Below are 21,083 nucleotides of genomic sequence, written 5' to 3' on the forward strand. Positions count from 1 at the left end.
ACAGAGTGAAGTAAGTCAGAAAGAGAAGAACAAATACCATATGCTAATACATATATATGGAATCTAAAAAAGAAAAATGGTTCTGAAGAACCTAGGGGCAGGACAGGAATAAGAACGCAGATGCAGAGAATGCACTTGAGGACATAGGGAGGGGAAAGGGTAAGCTGGGACGAAGTGAGAGAGTGGCAATGACATATATACACCACCAAAGATAAAACAGATAGCTAGTGGGAAACAGCCGCATAGCACGGGGGCGATCAGCTCGGTGCTTTGGGTGCTAGGTGCTCTAGGACGACCTAGAGGGGTGGGATAGGGAGGGTGGGAGGGAGATGCAAGAGGGAGGGGATATGTGGATATATGCATACGTATAGCTGATTTACTTTGTTATACAGCAGAAACTAACACAACATTGTAAAGCAATTACACTCCAATAAAGATGTTTAAAAAAAAAAATAGCTCTGCCCTCTCACATCCCACTTCTAGCTTTTTTTTTTTTTTTAAACTTTTGAAATTTTGGCTGCGCTGGGTCTTAGTTGTGGCATGGCATGCGGGATCTTTCGTTGTGGTGTGCGGGCTCAGTAGTTGTGGTGCGCAGGCTTAGCTGTCCTGCAGCATGTGGGATCTTAGTTCCCCGACCAGGGATCAAACCCGCGTGCCCTTCATTGGAAGGCAGATTCTTAACCACTGGACCACCAGAGAAGTCCCCCCACTTCTAGCCGTTAACCAGGCTAGTTCTCCTGCCAAATGAGAAACAACAACAGCACATGCTGGGGACTCCCTCAGCAGCTTCCATTATCAAGATAGCACCTCACTAACCCCCTCAACAGTCCTGTGAAGCAGGTTCTAGCAGTACCCAAGTTTTACAGAGAAGAAAACAGAGGCTCTAAGAGGTAAAGTCACCTGTCAAGACTCCACAGCAGACTGTCAGCATCCAAAGTCTGTCCTCTTCTCATCTGAATAGTCTGCTTCCAGCCAGCATCCATCCACAGCCTATCCAGACTCCAAAGCTCAGTTCCCCTTACTCAATGGCCTTCTTTTGAGAACCTATCTACAGGGCTACCATTCACTGAGTACTCCCTGGGTGCTGCATGCACTGCTGAATGCTGTACATGTGCTGTGTAATATTCCAATGATCAAAGGAGCCACATACCTTGGTGACTTCCATTTTACACATGAAAACAGTGAAGCTGAGAGAGGCAAAGTCACAGAGCAAGTAAGCTGTCTATTGTCCTAGTCACCTGGCCCTGAGCCATCTTATTACTTTTCTTTTTCTTTATTTTTTTCCTTTTCAGTCATTGGGTCAAGGGAGGATATCCAATAGATCATAGTGTGGTGGATGCTCTGCTCTAAAATATAAGCTGTCTTTTTGTCCCCTTGACCCGACTCTACATGCCTTAAGGTCAAAGTCCACAAATAACATTTGTTTGCCCATCCTACAGTGCTGGAGCTGAGCCTTGGACTTGGGCAAAGGAGATCAGAAGGGTCAGGAATTCTCGTCAAAGTCACAGGGATAAATGAAGGTGGAGGAGAGGGATGGAGGCCCTCCTGTGAATCCTACCCCTCAAGGGTACTGTTCCTTTTAGCTTGAGAAGCCTTGAGGACACCTTTGTCCAGGAGAATGCACCTTCTAGTTCCTTAAAAGTGGGGAGCACTGTTCCAGCTAAGACCCTGCAGACAGGTGGAATGTCTGTACCCCAGCCTCGTTCTGAAGAGACTTGCAGAGCAGGAAGGAAGGGGCAATGACTTTCAGTTCCCGTTAATGTGTCTAGAAGCAGCAGCTGATTCAGCTAGATGATGTCACCTTCCTAAACCTCCTGACCAGCAGCTGAGATGGTAAAAGCAGGAAACTGGGGGATACTCAGCTGGCTAAGCCCGAACATGCCTCTGGAAAAGGCCAATAGTAACCTCGGGCTCTGGGAGCATCCTCCTGAAGTTTAGCAAAAAGAGTCCTATCAGATGAGAGGACAGTAGGTGTCCTTCAAGACCCTCATTCCAAGATGCTGCCCTAACTCTCCTTTTGCTCAGCAGCTTTCTGCACATCCTGAACTAACAATGCTTCGCTTATTTGAGGGTGGAGCACTGGAAAAAAGCCTGGCTTTTGGAGCCAGACCAATGTGGGTCTGAATTCAGGATCCAGTGTGTCCAAGCTGCAGGACCCTAGGCATGGAACTTCATTTCTCTCAATCTCAATTTCCTCATGGAAAAGAAACTGGAGCCGACAGCCTACTCATCACACAGGCTGGGTGGGAGAATAAACGAGAAAATGGATGTAGAGTGCCTGATTTGGGAAAGGTGCTCAGTAAGTGGTAGTCGCCGTAACTCCCTTTGGATCCCTGGGAGGGAGGAGTGAAAGACCCATAACACAAAGGGGAAGCAAGGCCCACAGTGGGCCCACCAGTGTCAGAGCCGAGTATCTGCGTGGGCCCAAAGTCTGGACGAGCCAAGTTCAATCTGCCTTGCTTTTCTGTTTGCAAAATCTTTGCTTCAAATCTTCCCAGGCCGACTTGCTCCTTAATCTACTCTCAGGTCAAAAGTCACTTCCTCAGAGAGGCCTTCTTGATCTCCTCGTATAAAGTTGGTTCCCTAGATACTGCATTACTCAGTTTCATTTTCTTTAAATTATTTAACCCTCTATCTGAAATCATCTTGTTTCTCAGGCTAGCTGCCTCCCCAGCTCACATATGTGAAAGCAGTGTCCTTGACTGTCTAGTTCATCACAGCACCCCCAGCACTCAGCACCACCTGGCATGTGGTGGTGCTCAATAAACATCTGCTGAATCAACAAATGAATGAATGCACCTGGGACAGCCACCGGCGAAACTGACAAGGACCCCACACTTACTCCTCTGCTCACTGTCAGTTCTAGGTCCTGGCTCTCATGCCAGGTGCTGGCATTGCTACCTGGGAATCAGTGGACCAGAAGGTGGCCAGGATGGGCATCTGTACCTGGCAATGGGATATATATATTGGGATACCAGGACTGCCGAAGAGGGCCTCGGACTCTCTCCCTGGCACTTGAGGCTCCCGCAAATCTGGCTCCAGCTGACCTTTCTGGCTTTATCACCTAATAAGTGACCCTTTCACACACACTCCAAAATGGACTACCACTCCTATCTGTCTCTTCTTGAGAGTCCATGCCAGCCTGCACAACTTAGCTCACATGGAGCACCAGCTGCTCTTTTCCCTCACTCTGCGGTAAGTCCCAGCACAAAAGTCACCTCTCCTGTGAAGTGCTGCTCTTATTTGGCATTTAGCATTTATTGTTGGCTTTCACAAGATCTCTTTTCATGTGCATTACGTCTTTTCTAATTCAACTGGAAGTATTTCAAGGATAGAACTGGGTCTTCAAATGGAGATATCTCAATTAATAAATCTGGAAAAAAGGCTCTCTTTTTTATTTAAATTAGTTTATTTATTTATTTATTTTTGGCTGCATTGGGTCTTTGTTGGTGCACGTGGGCTTTCTCTAGTAGCAGCGAGCGTGGGCTACTCTTCGTTGCGGTGCGCAGGCTTCTCATTGCGGTGGCTTCTCTTGTTGTGGGACACAGGCTCTAGGCGTGCGGGCTCAGTAGCTGTGGTGCACCAGCTTAGTTGCTCTGCAGCATGTGGGATCTTCCTGGACCAGGGTTCGAACCTGTGTCCCCTGCATTGGCAGGTGGATTCTTAACCACTGTGCCACCAGGGAAGCTCCCAAAAGGCTCTCTTTGAAACAAAGTTGGCTGGGTCCCGAAAGGGTTGGGGGGACTCCTCCCTGCTGCACTGGCCCCTCTGGTGAAGGAGGAGAAAGATCATCATGCTGTCTCAGCCCAGGAGCCCAGGTATGAGGCAGTGACGGAGCCAACAAATCCTGGACTATCACATGCAGTCTGGGACAATCCCAAGGTCATGTGTGTGACTGGCTTTTTAAAACTCCATCATTTTCACGAATCTGGGCATAATTTACTTATCAATCATAAAGAATGATAGAAAAACTCTGCTCAGTTCAACGGGACTTCCATGCTATCTGCTTCTGTGAATTAAGCTTATCCATCTTATCATCTTCTTTTTTTTTTTTGTGGTACGCGGGCCTCTCACTGCTGTGGCCTCTCCCATTGCAGAGCACAGGCTCTGGACGCACAGGCTCAGCGGCCATGGCTCACGGGCCCAGTCGCTCCGCGGCATGTGGGATCTTCCCGGACCTGGGCACAAACCCATGTCCCCTAGCATCGGCAGGTGGACTCTCAACCACTGCGCCACCAGGGAAGCCCCATCTTATCATCTTCTTATCCATACTTTCCTTTCCCTTGATTTCCCCTGCTATTTTATCCTTTTGATCATATGAATTTTCCTAAGTTGCCTCCAACTCTTTGTAAAACAAAGTGAGGCTCCAATAAAATGAGTTGGTCCAGTTCTCTTTTAAATGCTACAATGGTGTACAAAAATGATGTCCGAAACAATTCATTATAGCAAAGATAAGTGACAAAAATAATGCATGTGAATCACTAAGTATAGTACATGGCACTTAGCATTCAAAAGGTAAGTTGAAAGAACACTCACAATTCTTACTAGCTTCTCTGGGCTGACTCAGTTTTCTCATGTGTAAAATAAAAACAACGTCTTAGGTTTATTCATTTGTTCAATCATTCATTCCAAAATCATTCACTGAATGTTTACTACCTATAAGGAACAGTTTTAGGTATTAGAGATAAAATGATGAGCCACCTAAAGTCCTTATAATCATGGGGCTTACATTCTGGTAGAAGAGTGACAAAAACCAAATAAACAAACAAAAAGAAAATTTCAGATAGAGGTTGGTGCTGTGACAAAAATACAAGAAAGTAAACGACTAGAGAGTGATTTAGAAGTACCTTGGCTACTTTAGACCAAAGGTCAAAGAGAACCTCTCAGAGGAGGTGACCTGTGAGCTGAGTCAACTGAAAGAACCAGCAAGGCAAACACCAGGGGCAGAGCACTCCAGGCAGAGGGAACAGCAACTACACAGACCCTCAGGCAGGGGCAAGTGAGCCAGGAATCAGGAACAGCAGGAGCCCCTGAGCCATGAGTGCAGAGAGGGAAGGGGGAGTGCTGAAGGATGGAGAGGCAGCCAGTACCAGATCATGCAGGCCATAGAGGCCTAGGTAAGGACTGGGTTTTATTCCAATTGGGTGGAGGGTTGTAAGCAAGAATGTGCCAAGATCTGAACTGGTTTTCAAAAGACCACTCTGTCTGCAATGTTGGGGCAGAAGTGATTTTTTAAGGTCCCTTCTTAGCTCCAAATAGCTGACTTTTCCTCCTGTCATTATTCTAGGCTCCCACAAACTGGCTGCCAGAACAAGAAAGATGCATCCTCCTCAATAAAGAGAGAGCAAAGAGAAGGAGCAGTTTCTACCCCAGGCAGAAGCAAGGAATCTGTGTCACCTTGTTCTGCAGGAGATGGAGGGAGTGGCCCCATCAGGGAGGGGTGGGAATCCCAGCTTGGAAAACATCCCCAAGCCACCTGTATTGTTTCTGCCTCCTGTGTGGAAGTTTCTGCCATGACACAGTGCTCCGGAATGCTCTCCCCACCCACCCCCCCACACCCAATCTTCCGTTTACAGAGGCAGAGTTGTACTTTGCATTCCTCCCAGGATTTAGCTCAAATCTAGCCTACAGGAAATGGTCGATAAAGAGCTACTGACTGATTAATGAAGAGAGGGAATATTCTCAGCCATTAGGCAAATATTAATGAGTACTATGAGTACTATGTTGGTCTCTGGGGATACAAGGTGATTAAGATGGGTTTCTTGCCTTCACTGAGCTCAGAAGTCAGCAGATAGACCAAAAACCACAGACAGCTACAATGCTGGGTATAAGAGTAACAGCAGCAACATTTACTAGGCCCTCTTTATTCACAAGTAGAGCACTGTGGGCTTTAGAGCCAGACTAAGGTTCAAATCACGACTTTACACCACTTACCAACCTAGCATCTTTGTACAAATTCCTTAACTTCCCTATGCTTCACTTTTCTCCTCTGTAAAATGAGAATTATAGTAAGAATGCCTACCTCAATGGTACTGTTTTGAGAATTCAATGAATTAACACATATAAAATACTTAAGGGTAAGTGCTCTATAAATGTTAGCTATTATTAAAATTACTATAACATCTGTGCCAAGCTCGACATGTATGATCTCATTTCATCCTTACAAAAACCCTACCAGGCAGGTATTACCATCTCCATTTTTGAGATAGGGGAACTGAGGCTCAGAAAGGGGGAGGAATGAGCCCAAGATCAAACGGCTGGTATGTGATGGAGCCAGATTCAAACTCAGCTCTGTCCCACTCCAGAGGCCATACTTCCAATAATGAAATGATCCCATTCTCTTCAGAAGCTCACAGCACAGTGCCCCAAACACAGCAGAGGCCCCGTAAAGGGAGCTATGGTTGTTATTCCATTGTTCCTGGAGATCTTCCAGTAGTAGGTGCTGTGGAGCCTAGAGGAAGCACCTCTTTTACCCTGAAGGGGTCTGAGAAGGGCTCAAAGGAAACTGACCTGGGTGCCAACTGCAGGCTTTGCTCTGGAGTCCTATGGGTTCCCCTCACTGAATCGTGGTCTGCTAATTTGGAACCCTACCTTCCACCACTAAATCAGACCCAGAAACTGCTCCCAGGTGCCTGGACACCTGCATGGACAGGCAGGCAGTTTCCTCTGGGCTGACTTCTTGTCTGGCTCTACACACCTCTCAGTTTCATCACTTAGCCACCAGCCTGGGGCCTCTTGCCTGCACCTGCTGCTGGACCCAGTCCCAGGGGACCCTGCCCAAAGGGCCATTTCTGAGTGACTCCCTGGAGACTTCCTTGATATGGTAACCCCTAGGGTTCCATATGAATGTGGGTGCTGTGAGCAAAGGGAAATTTTTCTTACTGAGTAGCAGACGGAGAGTGGGTAGAACAAGGGGTGGTTGTTCTTGTTTTGAATCAGAGGTGAGTGTGGGGTGAGGCCCACTGTGCCTCCCAGTTTTTATATTTAAGCAGCACTGATTCTGGCCAGTCAGAGCTCCCACTCAGCAGTCTGTGGAGCCTAGAGGTGGGTGAGGACATCCGGGGGTGAGGAGTTAATAGTCATCTCTACTTCCCATTTGACCCTTACTCATAGATCTGGCCTTGCCAAGTAATTAGACTGCAGAGGGCAACCAATGGATGAATTAAGGAATGACCAAACCTCACAGTGAGAGGAAAAGGAAAGATCCAGCATTTGGTAAAGGAACCAGCTTTTACTCCATACCAGGCTCTGTGCTGGGGCACTTTACATACACCGCTCATCATTATGAATGTTCACTAACTTGGACACTACACACTCAGCCACCAAGTGCCAGGCACAAGAGTAGCTGATGGCAGTGAATGAGATTCAGTTTCTACCTTCAGAAAGCTCAGAGCACCTTGCTTAATTAGTCTTTCTCCCAACAATCCTATGAAATGATTATTTCCATTTTATAGATGTTCAGGCTTAAAGAAGTAAAGTAACCTGTCCAAATTCATGAAGCTAGGTAAGTGAGAGAGCTACGATATTGCTTCCACTCAAAAAGTGCTTGTTGGTTGAAAGAATTAATGAGTGAAAGAATGAATGAAAGAATGAGAGACACAGGGTTTTGACCTCAGTCAAGGAGCAGCAACAAGACGAAACATTTATAGTTCTCAAAGTGCTTTTTCATCTATCATCTCCTTGGGCCTCTCAAGATAGCCCATGAGGGAGGCAAGGCGGGTGTTATCTTTCTTCAGCAGATGAGGCAACAGACTTACAGCCACACAGCAAACAAGGAGTGGGGCCATCCTGGAAAACTCCAGAGTCCCCACAGCACCTTGTTTAATCATTCAGATGCATGTCAAGCACCTACTATATGCTAGGCATGCTCCTATGCTCTTTAAATATTCAACTCATTAAGTCTTCCACTCAGTCAACAAATAATGATTGAATGTCTTCTGTGTTCCAGGTTCTATGGCAGGATCTAGGGATACAGCAGTGAATAAAGCAGGGGAGATCCCTGCCTTCCTGGAGGCACTTGGCAAAGTGCCAAAGAAAATATGCCCCATCACCAAATGCCCAGCCAGCAACAATGGCCAAACCCCCACTGTGTACAGCATGATTTGGGGCCCTTGTGGAGGAGGTGGGGGACAAGGTTATGAGCTACAACCCCCAGCTTTAGGAGTCTTAAAATCTCCAAGTTCTTGGTTCGAAGGATATACATATACTCTGTCAGCCTAAAAGTCTGCTCTTGGAGTGTAGCTCCGATAGTGATCACAGCTTCTTGATCACCTGTGAAGGCAATCTGCTAATAACAGCTGTAATAGTAGCTGTCATACTGAGTAATTACATATGCCAGACTCCATGATAAATGTTCCATGTATCTGACCACTTATTTTTATGATCAAGAGTCTTTCAAGAAAAGTACGGCATTATTTTCATCTTTTAACAGATGAGGAAACTAAGGCTGCGACAGATTAAGCAATTTGTCCAAGGATAACTATAGAGCAAGTAGGATTCAGCACTGGTTTGTCAAATTTTGTATCTGGCTCTGAACAGTGATGGAATTTCTCCCAGGGAGGCACTGGAGATGGAAACATCAAGAATACCAAGAGCAGCTGCTTCCTGGGAGGGCTAGGACCTCCAGAGCCCCCAACAGATTTTTCCTCCCCCACTTTTATCAGGTCTGAACATCAGACAGAGAGGGAAAGGTTAAGTAAGCTCAAGCTACCCCTAGGGCAACAGGAGTCTCTCCCTCTCTGCTGAACCTCCAGGGGAGGAGTCTGTGACCTTCATTTGCCACCACCAACCCCCCACAAGAGAGACAGAAGGAGGGGATGGGGGCAGGGGAGTCTTTTCCCTGGGTTGGGGAGGGGTGGGGCACACCAGGGAAGAAGGGAAAAAGCATGACTGCTTCTTTCCTCTCTTGGACAAGAAGCCCATACATGTGATGTGGTGTGTGTCCTGCACATGGAAGCCCCACAGGGGAATGCCAGGGTACCTTTTGGACCCAAGAAGACTCAGAGAGGAGAGACTGGCACAGTCCTGAACTGCAAGCTAAGCTAACAATTTCTAAGCATTGTAACTAGGTCATCAGGTTCCTGGAGAAGCCAGCTGTGTCTGGGGATGGGGGATGGGGAGGGAAATTTTGCAGTTTACCAAGATCCCTACTTCCCTTCAGGCCCCGCCCTCCCTGAAATCTGCACCTGCTCCCAAACTGACCCCTCCCCCTAGCTGGGCCCAGCTGTCAACGGCTCCCAATGCCCCACCCCTGCCTTCCATGGGCCGGAACTATGGGGGCCTCTTGGACAGGAGGTACCTTATTGCCACCTTAGCCCTTCGGAAAGGGAGCTGTGGGGCAGGGAAGGAGTGGCCTCGCCTGGGGGGTATTTCTTACTCCATGAGGGCAGCAAGAAAGCTGGGTCCCTTTGGGCCTGCCCAGGGTACCTTCCTGGCATTGATGCCACAGGTGGCAGGAGACAGATGATGTTTCCCCTGCTGAGACCAGAGTTGCCAAAAGGCTTCAATCAAGCCTTTGAATCTGCACCTGGCCTGGAGCCCCAAAATAACAACCATGGCAGCCTACCTGATCCACAGGTCGCAGGTGCATCTGGCTTTTTTCTCCCTGCTGAGCCCTGGCTGGCAAGGGATTCTCTCTGCCAGCGATAACTAGAGACCTGGCTGCATGGCTCTGGTGTTGGGCCTCTCCCCATTGGGCCCACCTCTACCAGCAACTATCTCCATCCCTCTGCCCAGGGGCCTCCACCATCAGTCACCATTCCCTTCTCCCTGACCAGCTTTACTGACAGCCCAGACCCTCTTCCGCCAGACTGCCTCTTCACTGTCTCCCAAATGCTTCATCATACACATTCCACCCTCCAGCTCTGTGTGGATCTTTCATACCTATCAAGGCTGCCCTTGCCACATTCGTTTCACCTACTGAAAGCCTTCACGGTCCAAATTTTCCTAGTAGGTAGTAATGATGCCTGACACCGACTGAGCATACTGTATTCAGGCACTGTGCTAGGTAGGCTACAGAATCACTCACTCATTCAGCAAGTATTCACTGAGTGGATCCCATGTGCCAAGCACTCTGCTAGATGCTGGGGATGAAGGAAACTTGAAACAAACCCCCTACACTCCGGGAGCTTAGCTTTTACAAGAGGAGTCAGGCAGTAAAGAGGTAAACAAAGGTGGCCTCTTTACTCTTTAGGAGAGGTGATATTTGAGTTGAGACCTAAATGCTAAGACAGCCCTGATCAGATCTAGGGGAAGAGTGACCCTGGCAAGCCTATGACAAAGAGATTACTACCACTATCTTCATTAAGGGATGATTACTACCTTCATTTTACAGATGAGAAAACTGAGGACTCAGTGTGAACTGCACAAAGGCACACTGCTGAGAAAGCTATTATTCAAGCCTCTAGTGGTGACCTTTCTCCTTCCTGACACTAGGGTTTGGGCTGGTAATGCAGTTGGTGAGGGAGAAGGTGCATGGGGTGATGCAGGCTGAGGGTGGAGGTCCCTGGACCAAGCCACCAATTGAGTAGCTAGCTAATTGTGGAAGTGGGCTGGTTTGGCAGGGGTCCAGGGCACCTGTGGGATGCAGCCAGGGGGTCTGTCCTCTTCCATTTCTGGAGTCTACAATACAGATTTGGCACAGTTTGCCTGCAGCCATTCACCAAGGGTTGCGAGTCTATTCCTACTGCTTTAAATGAGTTTGCTTCCTTAAGGACAGAGACATTTTTGTAGCCTAACCTGCATCTAATAATAACAACCCTTCATGTTCATTGAGCAGATCCTGGCTGAGCCCTTGCCCAACCCCAGGTCCTGTGCCAGGTACTCAGGATAAAGTAAGCCAGTCCAGGCCTGCAAAGAAGCAATGATGCCGTGACTTGAGGGTAGGCTTTGGCATGAGATACAGCTGGGTGCAAGACCCAGCTCTGCCTCTTACAAGGTGTGGTACTGTGGACATGTTATAAAGCCTCTTGAAGCTCTGGATTCTCCATCTCCACACCAAAGCAGTTGTGAGGACCAAACACGATGATTATGTCAGGGGCATAAACATAGCACCTGGCACAGAGCAAGCACTCAACACATAGCACCTGTCATTATTACTAAAAAAACACTTTTGCATTTCACTTTCTCATTTGAGCCTCACTTACTCTGGTAGGCTGGTACTATTCTCTCAGATTTATGGATGAGAATTTAAAGCTGATTTGTCTAGTGCTACGCCACCAGCAAGAAATTAAGCTAAGTTTCACAGTGAGAGGCCTGCGTACCGCAAAAAAAAAAAAAAAAAAAAAAGAAATTAAGCTAAGTTTCAAATCTGAGTGCAGAGTTTTATCTATGGGTATGTAGAAAGTGATCAATACATACTACCATGACCCTTGCCTGGAGTGTCTGGGAGCTGAGGGGACGGATGGGTGATGCACACAGCCTGACTCAGATGGCAGAAAGACACCAGCAAGGCCCAAGGTGTAGGGCATGGAAACAGACCACTGAGGGATGGGACCCGGTTCCCCTCATTGCAGTACCCACAGTATCCCCAGCCCTTAGCTCAAATAAAGTATTCACCAGTATTTGCTGATTTAACAAATGAAACAAAACTCTGAAGACAGCTCCAAGCAATGAATCCCGCTTTAGGGAAGGCAGGCAACATTGATAACACTGAGTTAAAAGCTAGAATTCTAAGCCATTTACTGTGGGACTAAGGCCCCTTGCCTTAGTTTCCTCCCTGAAATGGGACTGAACATACCCACCTCACTGTGAAATCATGTATACAAAGAAGTCTGGTGAGTTATAAAGTGTTATCATGCATATAAAAGCAATTATCATCAGGCTACAGACCACTAAGGCAATGAAGTGTTGTGACGACAAGCACCTCAGGTTTGAAGCCCAGGTCGTCCTGGCACTAGCCTGTGTGGCCCTGAGCATGTCACTTTTCTCTGAGTCTCAGTCTTCTCAACTATAAAATGAAGATGACACCACCTACCTTGTAGGGTTTTTTAAGATGGCTTAGAGATAAAGAACACAGGCTTGGACTAAGACAGACTTGGTTTCAAATCCTGACTCTGCTTCCCACTAACTGGGTCCCCCCAAATCTCATTGTCCTATAATGCTGAGATTGTTGGACAGTAACACAGATGAAATTGGTGAAAGCCCTGTCACATAGTGAGCACTGAATAAATGCCAACAATCATTTAGACACTGGTACAGTCAGGGGAGGGGGCAAGGTGTAGTGTTTAAAAGTGGGCGCTTGGAAGCCACCCTCACAGGCTTTGCCACTTACTAAGCATGCTACCCTTCACAAGGTGCTTAACATCTCTGTACCTCAGTTTCCTCATTTGTAAAATAGGGATAATAATGGTAGCAACTTCAGAGTGTTGCTCTGCGAATGGAATAAATTAATACATATAAAGCATTTTGAACAACGCCTGGCATAGAATAAGCACTTGATAAATGTTAGGTGCTATTAATAGTAACGTTAACAATAATATTAATCACCAAGTGGAATAAGAGGGAGGGACTGTGTAATCCTGGGACACGGGTATCCCATGGAAGAATTCTAGGGAAATCCCTGGGCAGCTGTTTGTAGGCAAGTTCTCAGCCTCTGGGAGAAAGACTCTTCTATGGAAAGGACATGAGGCTGGGGGCTCCTGAGCAAAAATCTCAGTCCCGATGACCAGGAGGCCAGTCTCTGGGGAGGCAAGTCAGGCTGCTTGGAAGGACACAGTGTTCCTGGCCCCGCCTGACTCAGGGGAACAAAGGCACGTGTGTGGCCAGGGAGGAGGGAGGGGAATGTTTCCCTTTCAAGAGCGGAACAAAGGATCTGAGGCATAGTTGAGTGCGTTCCAATCCCCTCCCAGGCTAGCTCCCATTCCTCAGATGATTGTCCAACAAGGTTTTCAACCTTCTAGCTTCCTCCTGAAAGGTGACCTCGGGGAGGGAGTGGCAGGCTCCACTTCACTCTTCCCTCTGTCATCGGTCTCCAAGAGGCAGGATTTCTACGTGCCAACCTCTAAGACCTCTCTTAGGAGTCCCAGGCCTGTGCGGGGTGTGGGGTGGGGACCCAGGGGGAACCCAGGGTTAATGGATGACACAAGGCACTGCAAGTGACAGGTTTAATGTCCCTCTAGGGGGAGTCCAAGACTAAAACTGCTACTTAGTGTGGAGCCAGGAGAGAACCCAGGAGTTCTGACCAACCCCCAGTGTGGGGTGGGTGTAAAACTCTGACAGAACTCAGTGGAAATGCATTTTCTAAACCTTAAAGGGATGATCACAGGCTGGAGAGAGAAGCTAGGTGAAGGGTGAAGGGGGAGGAAGCGAAGAAAGTAACTGACAAGAGGAAAGGGAGAGACATGGCCAAAAAAAGGAGTTTGTGTGAGGGGGGAGCCTTTAGGGATATTACTTTCCAATTTCCACACTCTAGCCAGCAAGAATCCGACTGCTGGGGTGGGACAGGAAGCAGTCCATGGAAGTCATTGCAATGGCATTTCCTGAAGAGTGAGAGAAAAACCTCTAGTTCCGAGGGGAGCTCTGGAGTCTGCCCAAAAAGCCCTGTAGCTTGGAGCTAGCCTTAAGGCTCCGGCTTGGCCTGAGAGTCTCATCAGGGATGAAACCAAGTAGCAGAAGGTCCCAAAGGCAGTTTCTTTCTGCAAAAACACTATTTACAAAAATCAATATGTAATAAACGGGAAGCCAGATGATGTGACTGAAGGAGCCCTTGGTTGCGGCTGCTGGTTGCTGCTGATACTGACAGTCACTATTCTGAGAGCCTTTTGACATGAATTAACTCACTGAATCTTCAGTGCAAAGCGCTATTATTATAGCCATTTACAAGTTAAAAGACTTGCCCAAGGTCACAAATGACATAAGTGGTCTAGTCCAGATGTGAAAGCCCAAACCCTGCATCTTCCTCCTGATGTAACCTTGGGCAAGTCACTTCATCTTTCTCAGCCTGATTTCTCTCTGCTCACCTCCCTGGGTGGTTGGTTTATAAGCATCAGAAAGGCAAGGTGGGGGGAATTCCCTGGCAGTCGGTGGTTAGGACTCCCACTTGCAGGGGCACAGGTTCGATCCCTCATCAGGGAACTAAGATCCTGCATGCTGCAGGGTCAAAAAAATACAAAGTATCTGGGAACACTGGAACCACAGTCCCTCAGGGAAATAATGAGCAGAACTCACTCCATTAAAAATAATAATAATAAAAAAATTTAAAAAATTTTTAAAGGCAAGGTGGATATGAAAGTGCTTTCTAAGCTGTAAAGTGCTACATCAATGTGGAGTGGAAATATTGTGGGGTCAGTGATAAACTACCCTACATTAACACTGGGATTAGTTAATTTTTAGCAATTAAAGTGCCGCAGCTGTTGATAGGAAAGAGCCACCCTAAAGCATAACTATCGTGAAATATGCCATAATGATGGAATCCACAAGGCCTAGGGCCAGTGAGAAGCAGGATTCCTATACTCAGCTTCAACCCTCCATCTTACAGATGGGGAAACTGGGGCCTAGGGGTAAAATGACTTGGCCAAAGTGAGACAGTGAGTCAAGGCAGATTTGAGACTAGAACTGGGATCCTGACTAAGACCAGTGCTTGACCAACATGCAAAGGAACACTACGGAGCTCCTGGCAGGACAGGAACACTGCTACGGCCTGCCTGCCCTAAGGATATGCCCAAAGGTCACTACGGAGTCCAAACAAGGGAGAATAGACGCTGTAGATTCTGTGAATGGGTCTCCAACACGAGTTCTGTGGCAAAGATGATCAGAATTATGATACCAACCTGTGCCAGGCTCTATGCATCTCAGGCAGATCTCGTTAGGTCTTCGCCATGGCCTTGTGAGGCAGGTAATATTTGCCCCAAGGTTCAGAGAGTTCAAGGAGCTTGCCCAAAGTCACAGAGCTAGACATGGGTGATGTGGGACCTCAACCCAGACATGGTGCAGTTATCCACACAGAATTAGTGCTAGAGTGGAGGAGGACCATTCAGCACACCACATTTGAAGAGACTATCCCAGAACATCTAGCTTATTTAGCCCTGATTCTATGATCTCCAAGTGGTTAAAAAATGTGCCTTTCAAGGTGGCCAGACCCATCAATATGCCATGTGCAAGCCTGGTCTTGGTCCCTTTTCACCATTTCCACCTCTACCTCCTGATCCAAGCCACTCTTCTTTCTCACTTGACAGCTTTCACCAGCCTCTTCACTGGGCTCCTGGCTGCCACCCTTGCAGAATTCAGGTCATTTCACCCCTGCTCCTAATCTTCTCCTGGCCTCTCTCATTCTACCAAAGCCAAGTCCTCACCATCACCTGTAAAGGGCCATGTGATTGGGCCCCTGGCTACCTCTCCCCCCTCAATCCCAACCACTCTCCCCTCTCACCTCCTACCACTCTCTTACTGTTTCTTCTCCAGCTACACTGGCCTTCTTGCTCATCCTTGAGCATGCCAAGCACACTCCCTCCTGAGTCCATCCCTCTGCTTATAACACTCTTTCTACAGGTACCCACATCGACCATCACCTTACCTTCTTCAGGCCTTGGCTCATATATTACCTTTTGGTGATGCGTTCTCTATGCACTCTTTTAAAATTGCAGCCTTACCTCCTTTTGCTAGGCATGCCTTATGCCTCAATGTGCTTTATTTTCTTCATAGCACTTAGTATCACCTGATATATGTTATGTATGTATGTAATTACACGTTGTCTGTTTCTCCCCACTAGAATGTAAGCTCCACAATGCAAACTTAATTTTATTTAATGCTGTACTGCTAGTGCCTAGGACAGCCTGACACACAGCAGGAGCTCAATTAATATTATCTGAATCAATGAATGAATGTTTAGGGACTTCCCTGGTGGCGGAGTGGTTGAGAATCCGCCTGCCAATACAGGGGACACGGGTTCAAGCCCTGGTCCAGGAAGATCGCACGTGCCACAGAGCAAGTAAGCCCGTGTGCCACAACTATTGAGCCTGTGCTCTAGAGCCCGCGAGCCACAACTACTGAAGCCCGCACACCTAAAGCCTGTGCCCCGCAACAAGAGGAGCCACCACAATGAGAAGCCCGCACACCCAATGAAGAGTAGCCCCTGCTCTCCACAGCTAGAGAAAGCCCACGCGCAGCAATGAAGATCCAATGCAGCCAAAAAAAAGAATGAATGATTAGATAAAGGGCAATTCCTATTACTATTATTCTGGTTTGATAAGTGTCTGTTTCTTCAGAAATTTAGGCGGCTTCTCTTCTCTTTCATTAGGTACCTGCTACGCCTAAGACCTCTGCTCAGTACTGATTAAACAAGTATGGACAAGATGTGGACTCCACCCTCAGGAAGTTCCTAAACCTGGTAGAGGTATGGTAGTGTTAGATGTCTTCTTTATACTAATTTAAACTCTACCACTGTGATTTACCTATCCAAGTTCTGCTGGGTACTATACCAATAAAAAAGTCTTAGCCCCTCTTCCTGCAGATATTTGAAACCAGTGACCGTGGTCTCCTGGGTCTTCTCTTCCCCATGCTAAACAAAAAGACCCAGTGGGATTGTCTGACTTAGATCTGCCAACTGGGAACGGGGAAGACAGACTGTCGGCTGGAAAGACAGAAGAGAAGCGGATCCAGGAGCAGAGTGGCTCCTTCAAAGAAAAGAGAGGGAGTCCTTGGGGAGGAACTCCATGGAATTAGGTTGAAGGTTGGGGGTGGGGACAGAGCCCTGCTCATTAGGTAGTAGGAGATTATGTTTCTGTAGAAGAGCAGCTCACTGGGAATTACCCCTAAACCTATCCATGCTAAACCCAGACAAAACCATCGCTGCTAAAATAAAGCCCTGTAATGGAAGGCTGAGGGCACTGGAAAAACCAGGGAGGACGCCCAAGCCACTGGCCTCAGGACAGATACCTGCTGGGGAAGGGAGAAGTAACAACTGCTGCTTCCTGTAGCCCAAACAAATCTGGTGACTACCCACACAAAAGCCAAGAAAACCCTCTAGGTTCTGTTGGGGACCCCTGAAAAAATACTTGGGTATTTTCTACCAGAAGCTTAAGGGCTCTGTGGGGCTACTGGGGAAATCAGTCTCAGGAAGCCTGGAAAACCCTGTGATGGTGATGGCGTTTTAAGGGCAACTTCAAATGTACATCCAGAAGAACCGGGTGTTTTGAGGGGGAGCCCCTGAGACACTGCTACCTCACTTTGGGACCTGAATGAGAGATTACTAAAAATTTCCACGTTTGGGGTTTCTAATGGGGTTTCCCCAAGAAAACCACAGAACTGCGAACAGCTGCTGAGATCTGCAAAAGTCGCTGAGGTGCTTCAGCGAAGCATACATTAGTGCCAAAGAAGACAGAACAGGCAAGAAGAAACCTACAGAAACTAGAAGCCCACAGAGCTATGCAGCCTGGGAAAGGCCAAATTATGGTTTCTCCGCCACCCCCGCCCCAACAACTGTTCATTGCTTTCAACAATGGTGTTTCCATCAAGCTAAGGGGTTTCCCAGGGACAGTGATAACAAAATGGCCTGGCCCACTTGGGTCCCCACCACATAGCTGTCCACATTCCCATTGGAAAGCCCCAGAAACACTCTGTCCCTATCATTCTAGTGAACATCTCAGCAGCTGGCTTTGTTTCTCAAGAAACTCTGGGGGCAAAGTTCAGTTTTCGTAGGCAGGTAGCCCATTCCTTAAAAGAGGCACCTCCATCCTGCAGTTAAGGCCAAGGAGAGCCTTTGTTCTAGATCCTTTACTAGAGTCAAGCTATGGCAGCTGTCTATCTTTATTTCATTTTACAGGTGGGAGAGATGGATGGACAAGAGAGATAAACAGGTTCAGCATCTTGGCAGGTGACTCCAGGTAGGCGGTGGTGTGGTTATATGTGTGGAATTCCAGTCCTTGGAGCATCACCCACAATTAAGTAGACATACCTGGAGCAAGCCATATTCTCCCTTTATGCACACAATTCTTACCTACTGGTAGGGCTTGAGAAAGTTTTAACAATGAAAAATTAACAAGAAGCCCACTCTCAGGACTTCCCTGGTGGCGCCGTGGTTGAAGGTCCGCCTGCCGATGCAGGGGACACGGGTTCGTGCCCCGGTCTGGGAGGATCCTGCATGTCGCGGAGCGGCTGGGCCCGTGAGCCATGGCCGCTGGGCCTGCGCATCCGCAGCCTGTGCTCCGCAATGGGAGAGGCCACAACAGTGAGAGGCCCGCGTACCGCAAAAAAAAAAAAAAGAAGCCCACTCTCACCGGGCAAAACCCTGATACCCACTTGAGTTTTACCAGTGCCAGAATGTGCGGAGGCTACACACATGCCTTTGGCAGCCCGCTACTGCCAACAAAGGTGCTGTTCTTCCTGCAACTCCTGAACAAGGCCAGCATCAGACTCGAGTGAGCACCTCCACAGGCATGTTTTGCTTGGCCCAACAGCACCTTTGGCTCACATTATTACTCCTAGGACAATCTGAAATGCAGGCAAAGAGTTTAGGCTTTGGAGTCAGGCCCACCTAGGTGTAAATTCTCACTCAGTCACTTAACTGGCTGAGGAATACCTGGGGCCAGTCACTTAGCTACCAGCAGCTTCATATGTAAACTGGGAATAAACCCACCTACCTTAGAAGGTTACTGTGTGGAGTATATGAAATAGCATGTCATTTCCATGAAAGAAAGTACCATGTTTTGCTTATGGCCAGCACCTAGCACATGCCTTCCTCATAGTAGATGCTCAGTGAATTTTGGTGGCATAAGTAAAATACCTAACATAATGCCTCATGCATAAAATGTACTCTCTAAAGGCTCATTTCCTTTTCCTTTCCTGTAGGGATGCTAAATTTAGAGCATATCCCAGGGTGGAATGGCCCGTAACTCTTACACTCATGGATCCCCCAGCCACAGCCTCCAGGAAGGTTATGAGATGCCATTGCAGTAGCCAGTCCGTAAGTCAAACAGGATGGTCCCTGAGAGGGAAGTGGGCGGGTACCCTCTACCCAAAGGATCCCATGTCACATGTTCTTTACCTCCTGGCCTCAGGGAGAATGCGTGCCCAGAAATGGTTCTGACATAACTGGCTCTTCTGCACACATCCCCTCTGTTCACCAAGAGGAAGTAACATACGGTATGCTGTCCAACGGGCTCTGATAATTCTTGAGCAAAGAGACAGAAGATGGAATTTCAATCCAGTGGTGATCTAACGAACTTGCCCAGTGCTATTGTGTCTAAAACCTCTTTCTTGAGCAAAGAGACAGAAGATGGAATTTCAATCCAGTGGTGATCTAACAAACTTGCCCAGTGCTGCTGTGTCTAAAACCTCTTTCTACGTGCAATACCAGGTGACTAGCAATTCTCTGGTCCAGGCAGCCCTCTCAGAGGCTGTCTGGCAGGCCAGGAACCTTTCCCATATTGCCTTTTGTTAATAGCTGGCAACAACCCACCTGTATTAGGACCACCGGCCAAAGACAACGGTCAGGCAAAGTGGGCAAATGGCCCAAGTCTCTACTTGGAGATGCCTCAGAAGGTGTGTCAGAAATGCTGGAATCCTGTCCCTCCTGTAATAAGTTAAACAAATATTTGCCCCCAAAGAGAATCAAAGCAGGGGGGAATAAGAGAGGTCATCCCACAAACCAATAGGAACTATTTAATCATTTATCTCTCCAGGGAGTTCATTTACAGAAAAGCTTTCAAGTCTGCCAGCCTTAGCTAAAGAAAGCCCTCCACCTTTACCTTCCGCAACCCCACCCCAGTCTTCTGACCTCTACTGACTTGACCCCTTTGCCTTTTACAAGAACTGGCAGTGGGAAGAGCTGATGAAGTTGCAAAGAAATGGGAAATAAGACAGGGGGTGGGGTTCCAGGAGGTCCCTTGCTCTGTGGTAAACTGAAGTGCCTACCACACCCTAGGCCCAGCCTCTGGATAATTGCATTCTTAACATTCCTGAGTCCACGATGCATGGCCCTTTCCACCTCAGCTCCTTCAATCAATGACTTATTTTCCACAGGCTGCTTGATTTTCTGGGTTTTCTGAGGGGACAAAATACCTCTCATAAGCCCTGCCCCTCCCCGAGGCAGGGAGATAAGCAAGGAGATAGAACTGAGTTCACTGCAGAAAAGCAAAAACTGCCTACAATGACCGCCAGTAAAGAATCTCTCACCACTAGCTCACCCTGACTTGGTGATGGGCAAGGGAATTCCCCTCCCTGGCAAAGGAACGAGGCACAACTGCTGGGCCCAGAAAGTACACCTGGGACCGACGACGACTACTACAGTAAACTTGCTGGTGTCCATCACTGTGCTCACATTAGCTCCAAGGACTGCAAGGCAAGGAGGGCTTGCCACATTTTTTTAGTGGAAGAAGCTGAGGCTCAAGGTAAACTGTCCTGTCCAAGGTCACACGGCTAGTTATGTGACAGGGCTGGAACTCACACCTGTGTCAGTTTGTTTCTGAAGTCTGTCACTGAATCTCAATGTTCCAAGGAGCCCCACAGACCAGGTTCTTGCTTTGCCAGCAAACAGTGCTCAGTGAAGAGGCCCCAGGGCCCCGGCCGGAAAGCAACAGGCGTAACAGCTGGAGCTCCCCAAACGACCCCAGGCAGTGAGGTGCAAAGTCCCTGGGCTTAATGAGTGACACAGCAAGAGCTCCGCAAACTGGCCAACCACACAGAAAGTTGCACACTTTAGAGCCAATGAACATAGGGGCGCAGCACAAACACAACTGGCCCACTGGCACAGCTAACACCCTAAAATCAGACAATCCTCAGCCATCCAAGCCAGGGGGATGCAAAGTCTGGTCATGCAAACTCTGAAATAAAGGGAACTTGATTTGGGGGAGGGAAGCCCGGGCCAGGATTGACATCCCAGGGGAGTAAGATTGAAGGGGCTTGTGGGTCACTGATACTCACTATCTTCTGCAGGCATTACACTCATCACCCCTTAGCACGGTGAGCCATTATGTCAGGGTGAGGGGAACACTGGACTAACTTCCCACTCTCAAAGGTTTGGGGCCAAATGAACACACAGGCTATGTTTTCCTCTGCAGAGAAACTAGAACACAAGTATGAAAGAGTAGGGTCATGAGGATGACCAGAATGAAGATGTCTGGTCCTTGCAGAACTAGGTCACCTGTATT

General features: G+C 47.9%; 1 protein-coding gene across 3 annotated transcripts in view; it reads right to left on the bottom strand.

Annotated features, from left to right (window-relative positions):
- Positions 1-21,083, bottom strand: part of BCL2L1 (BCL2 like 1) — a 51,898-nt gene that overhangs the window by 28,359 nt on the left and 2,456 nt on the right. The window lies entirely within an intron of this gene.

The sequence above is a fragment of the Grampus griseus genome (genome assembly GCF_964374135.1).
Source record: "Grampus griseus genome assembly, chromosome: 14".
In the NCBI taxonomy this organism is placed as follows: Eukaryota; Metazoa; Chordata; class Mammalia; order Artiodactyla; family Delphinidae; genus Grampus; species Grampus griseus.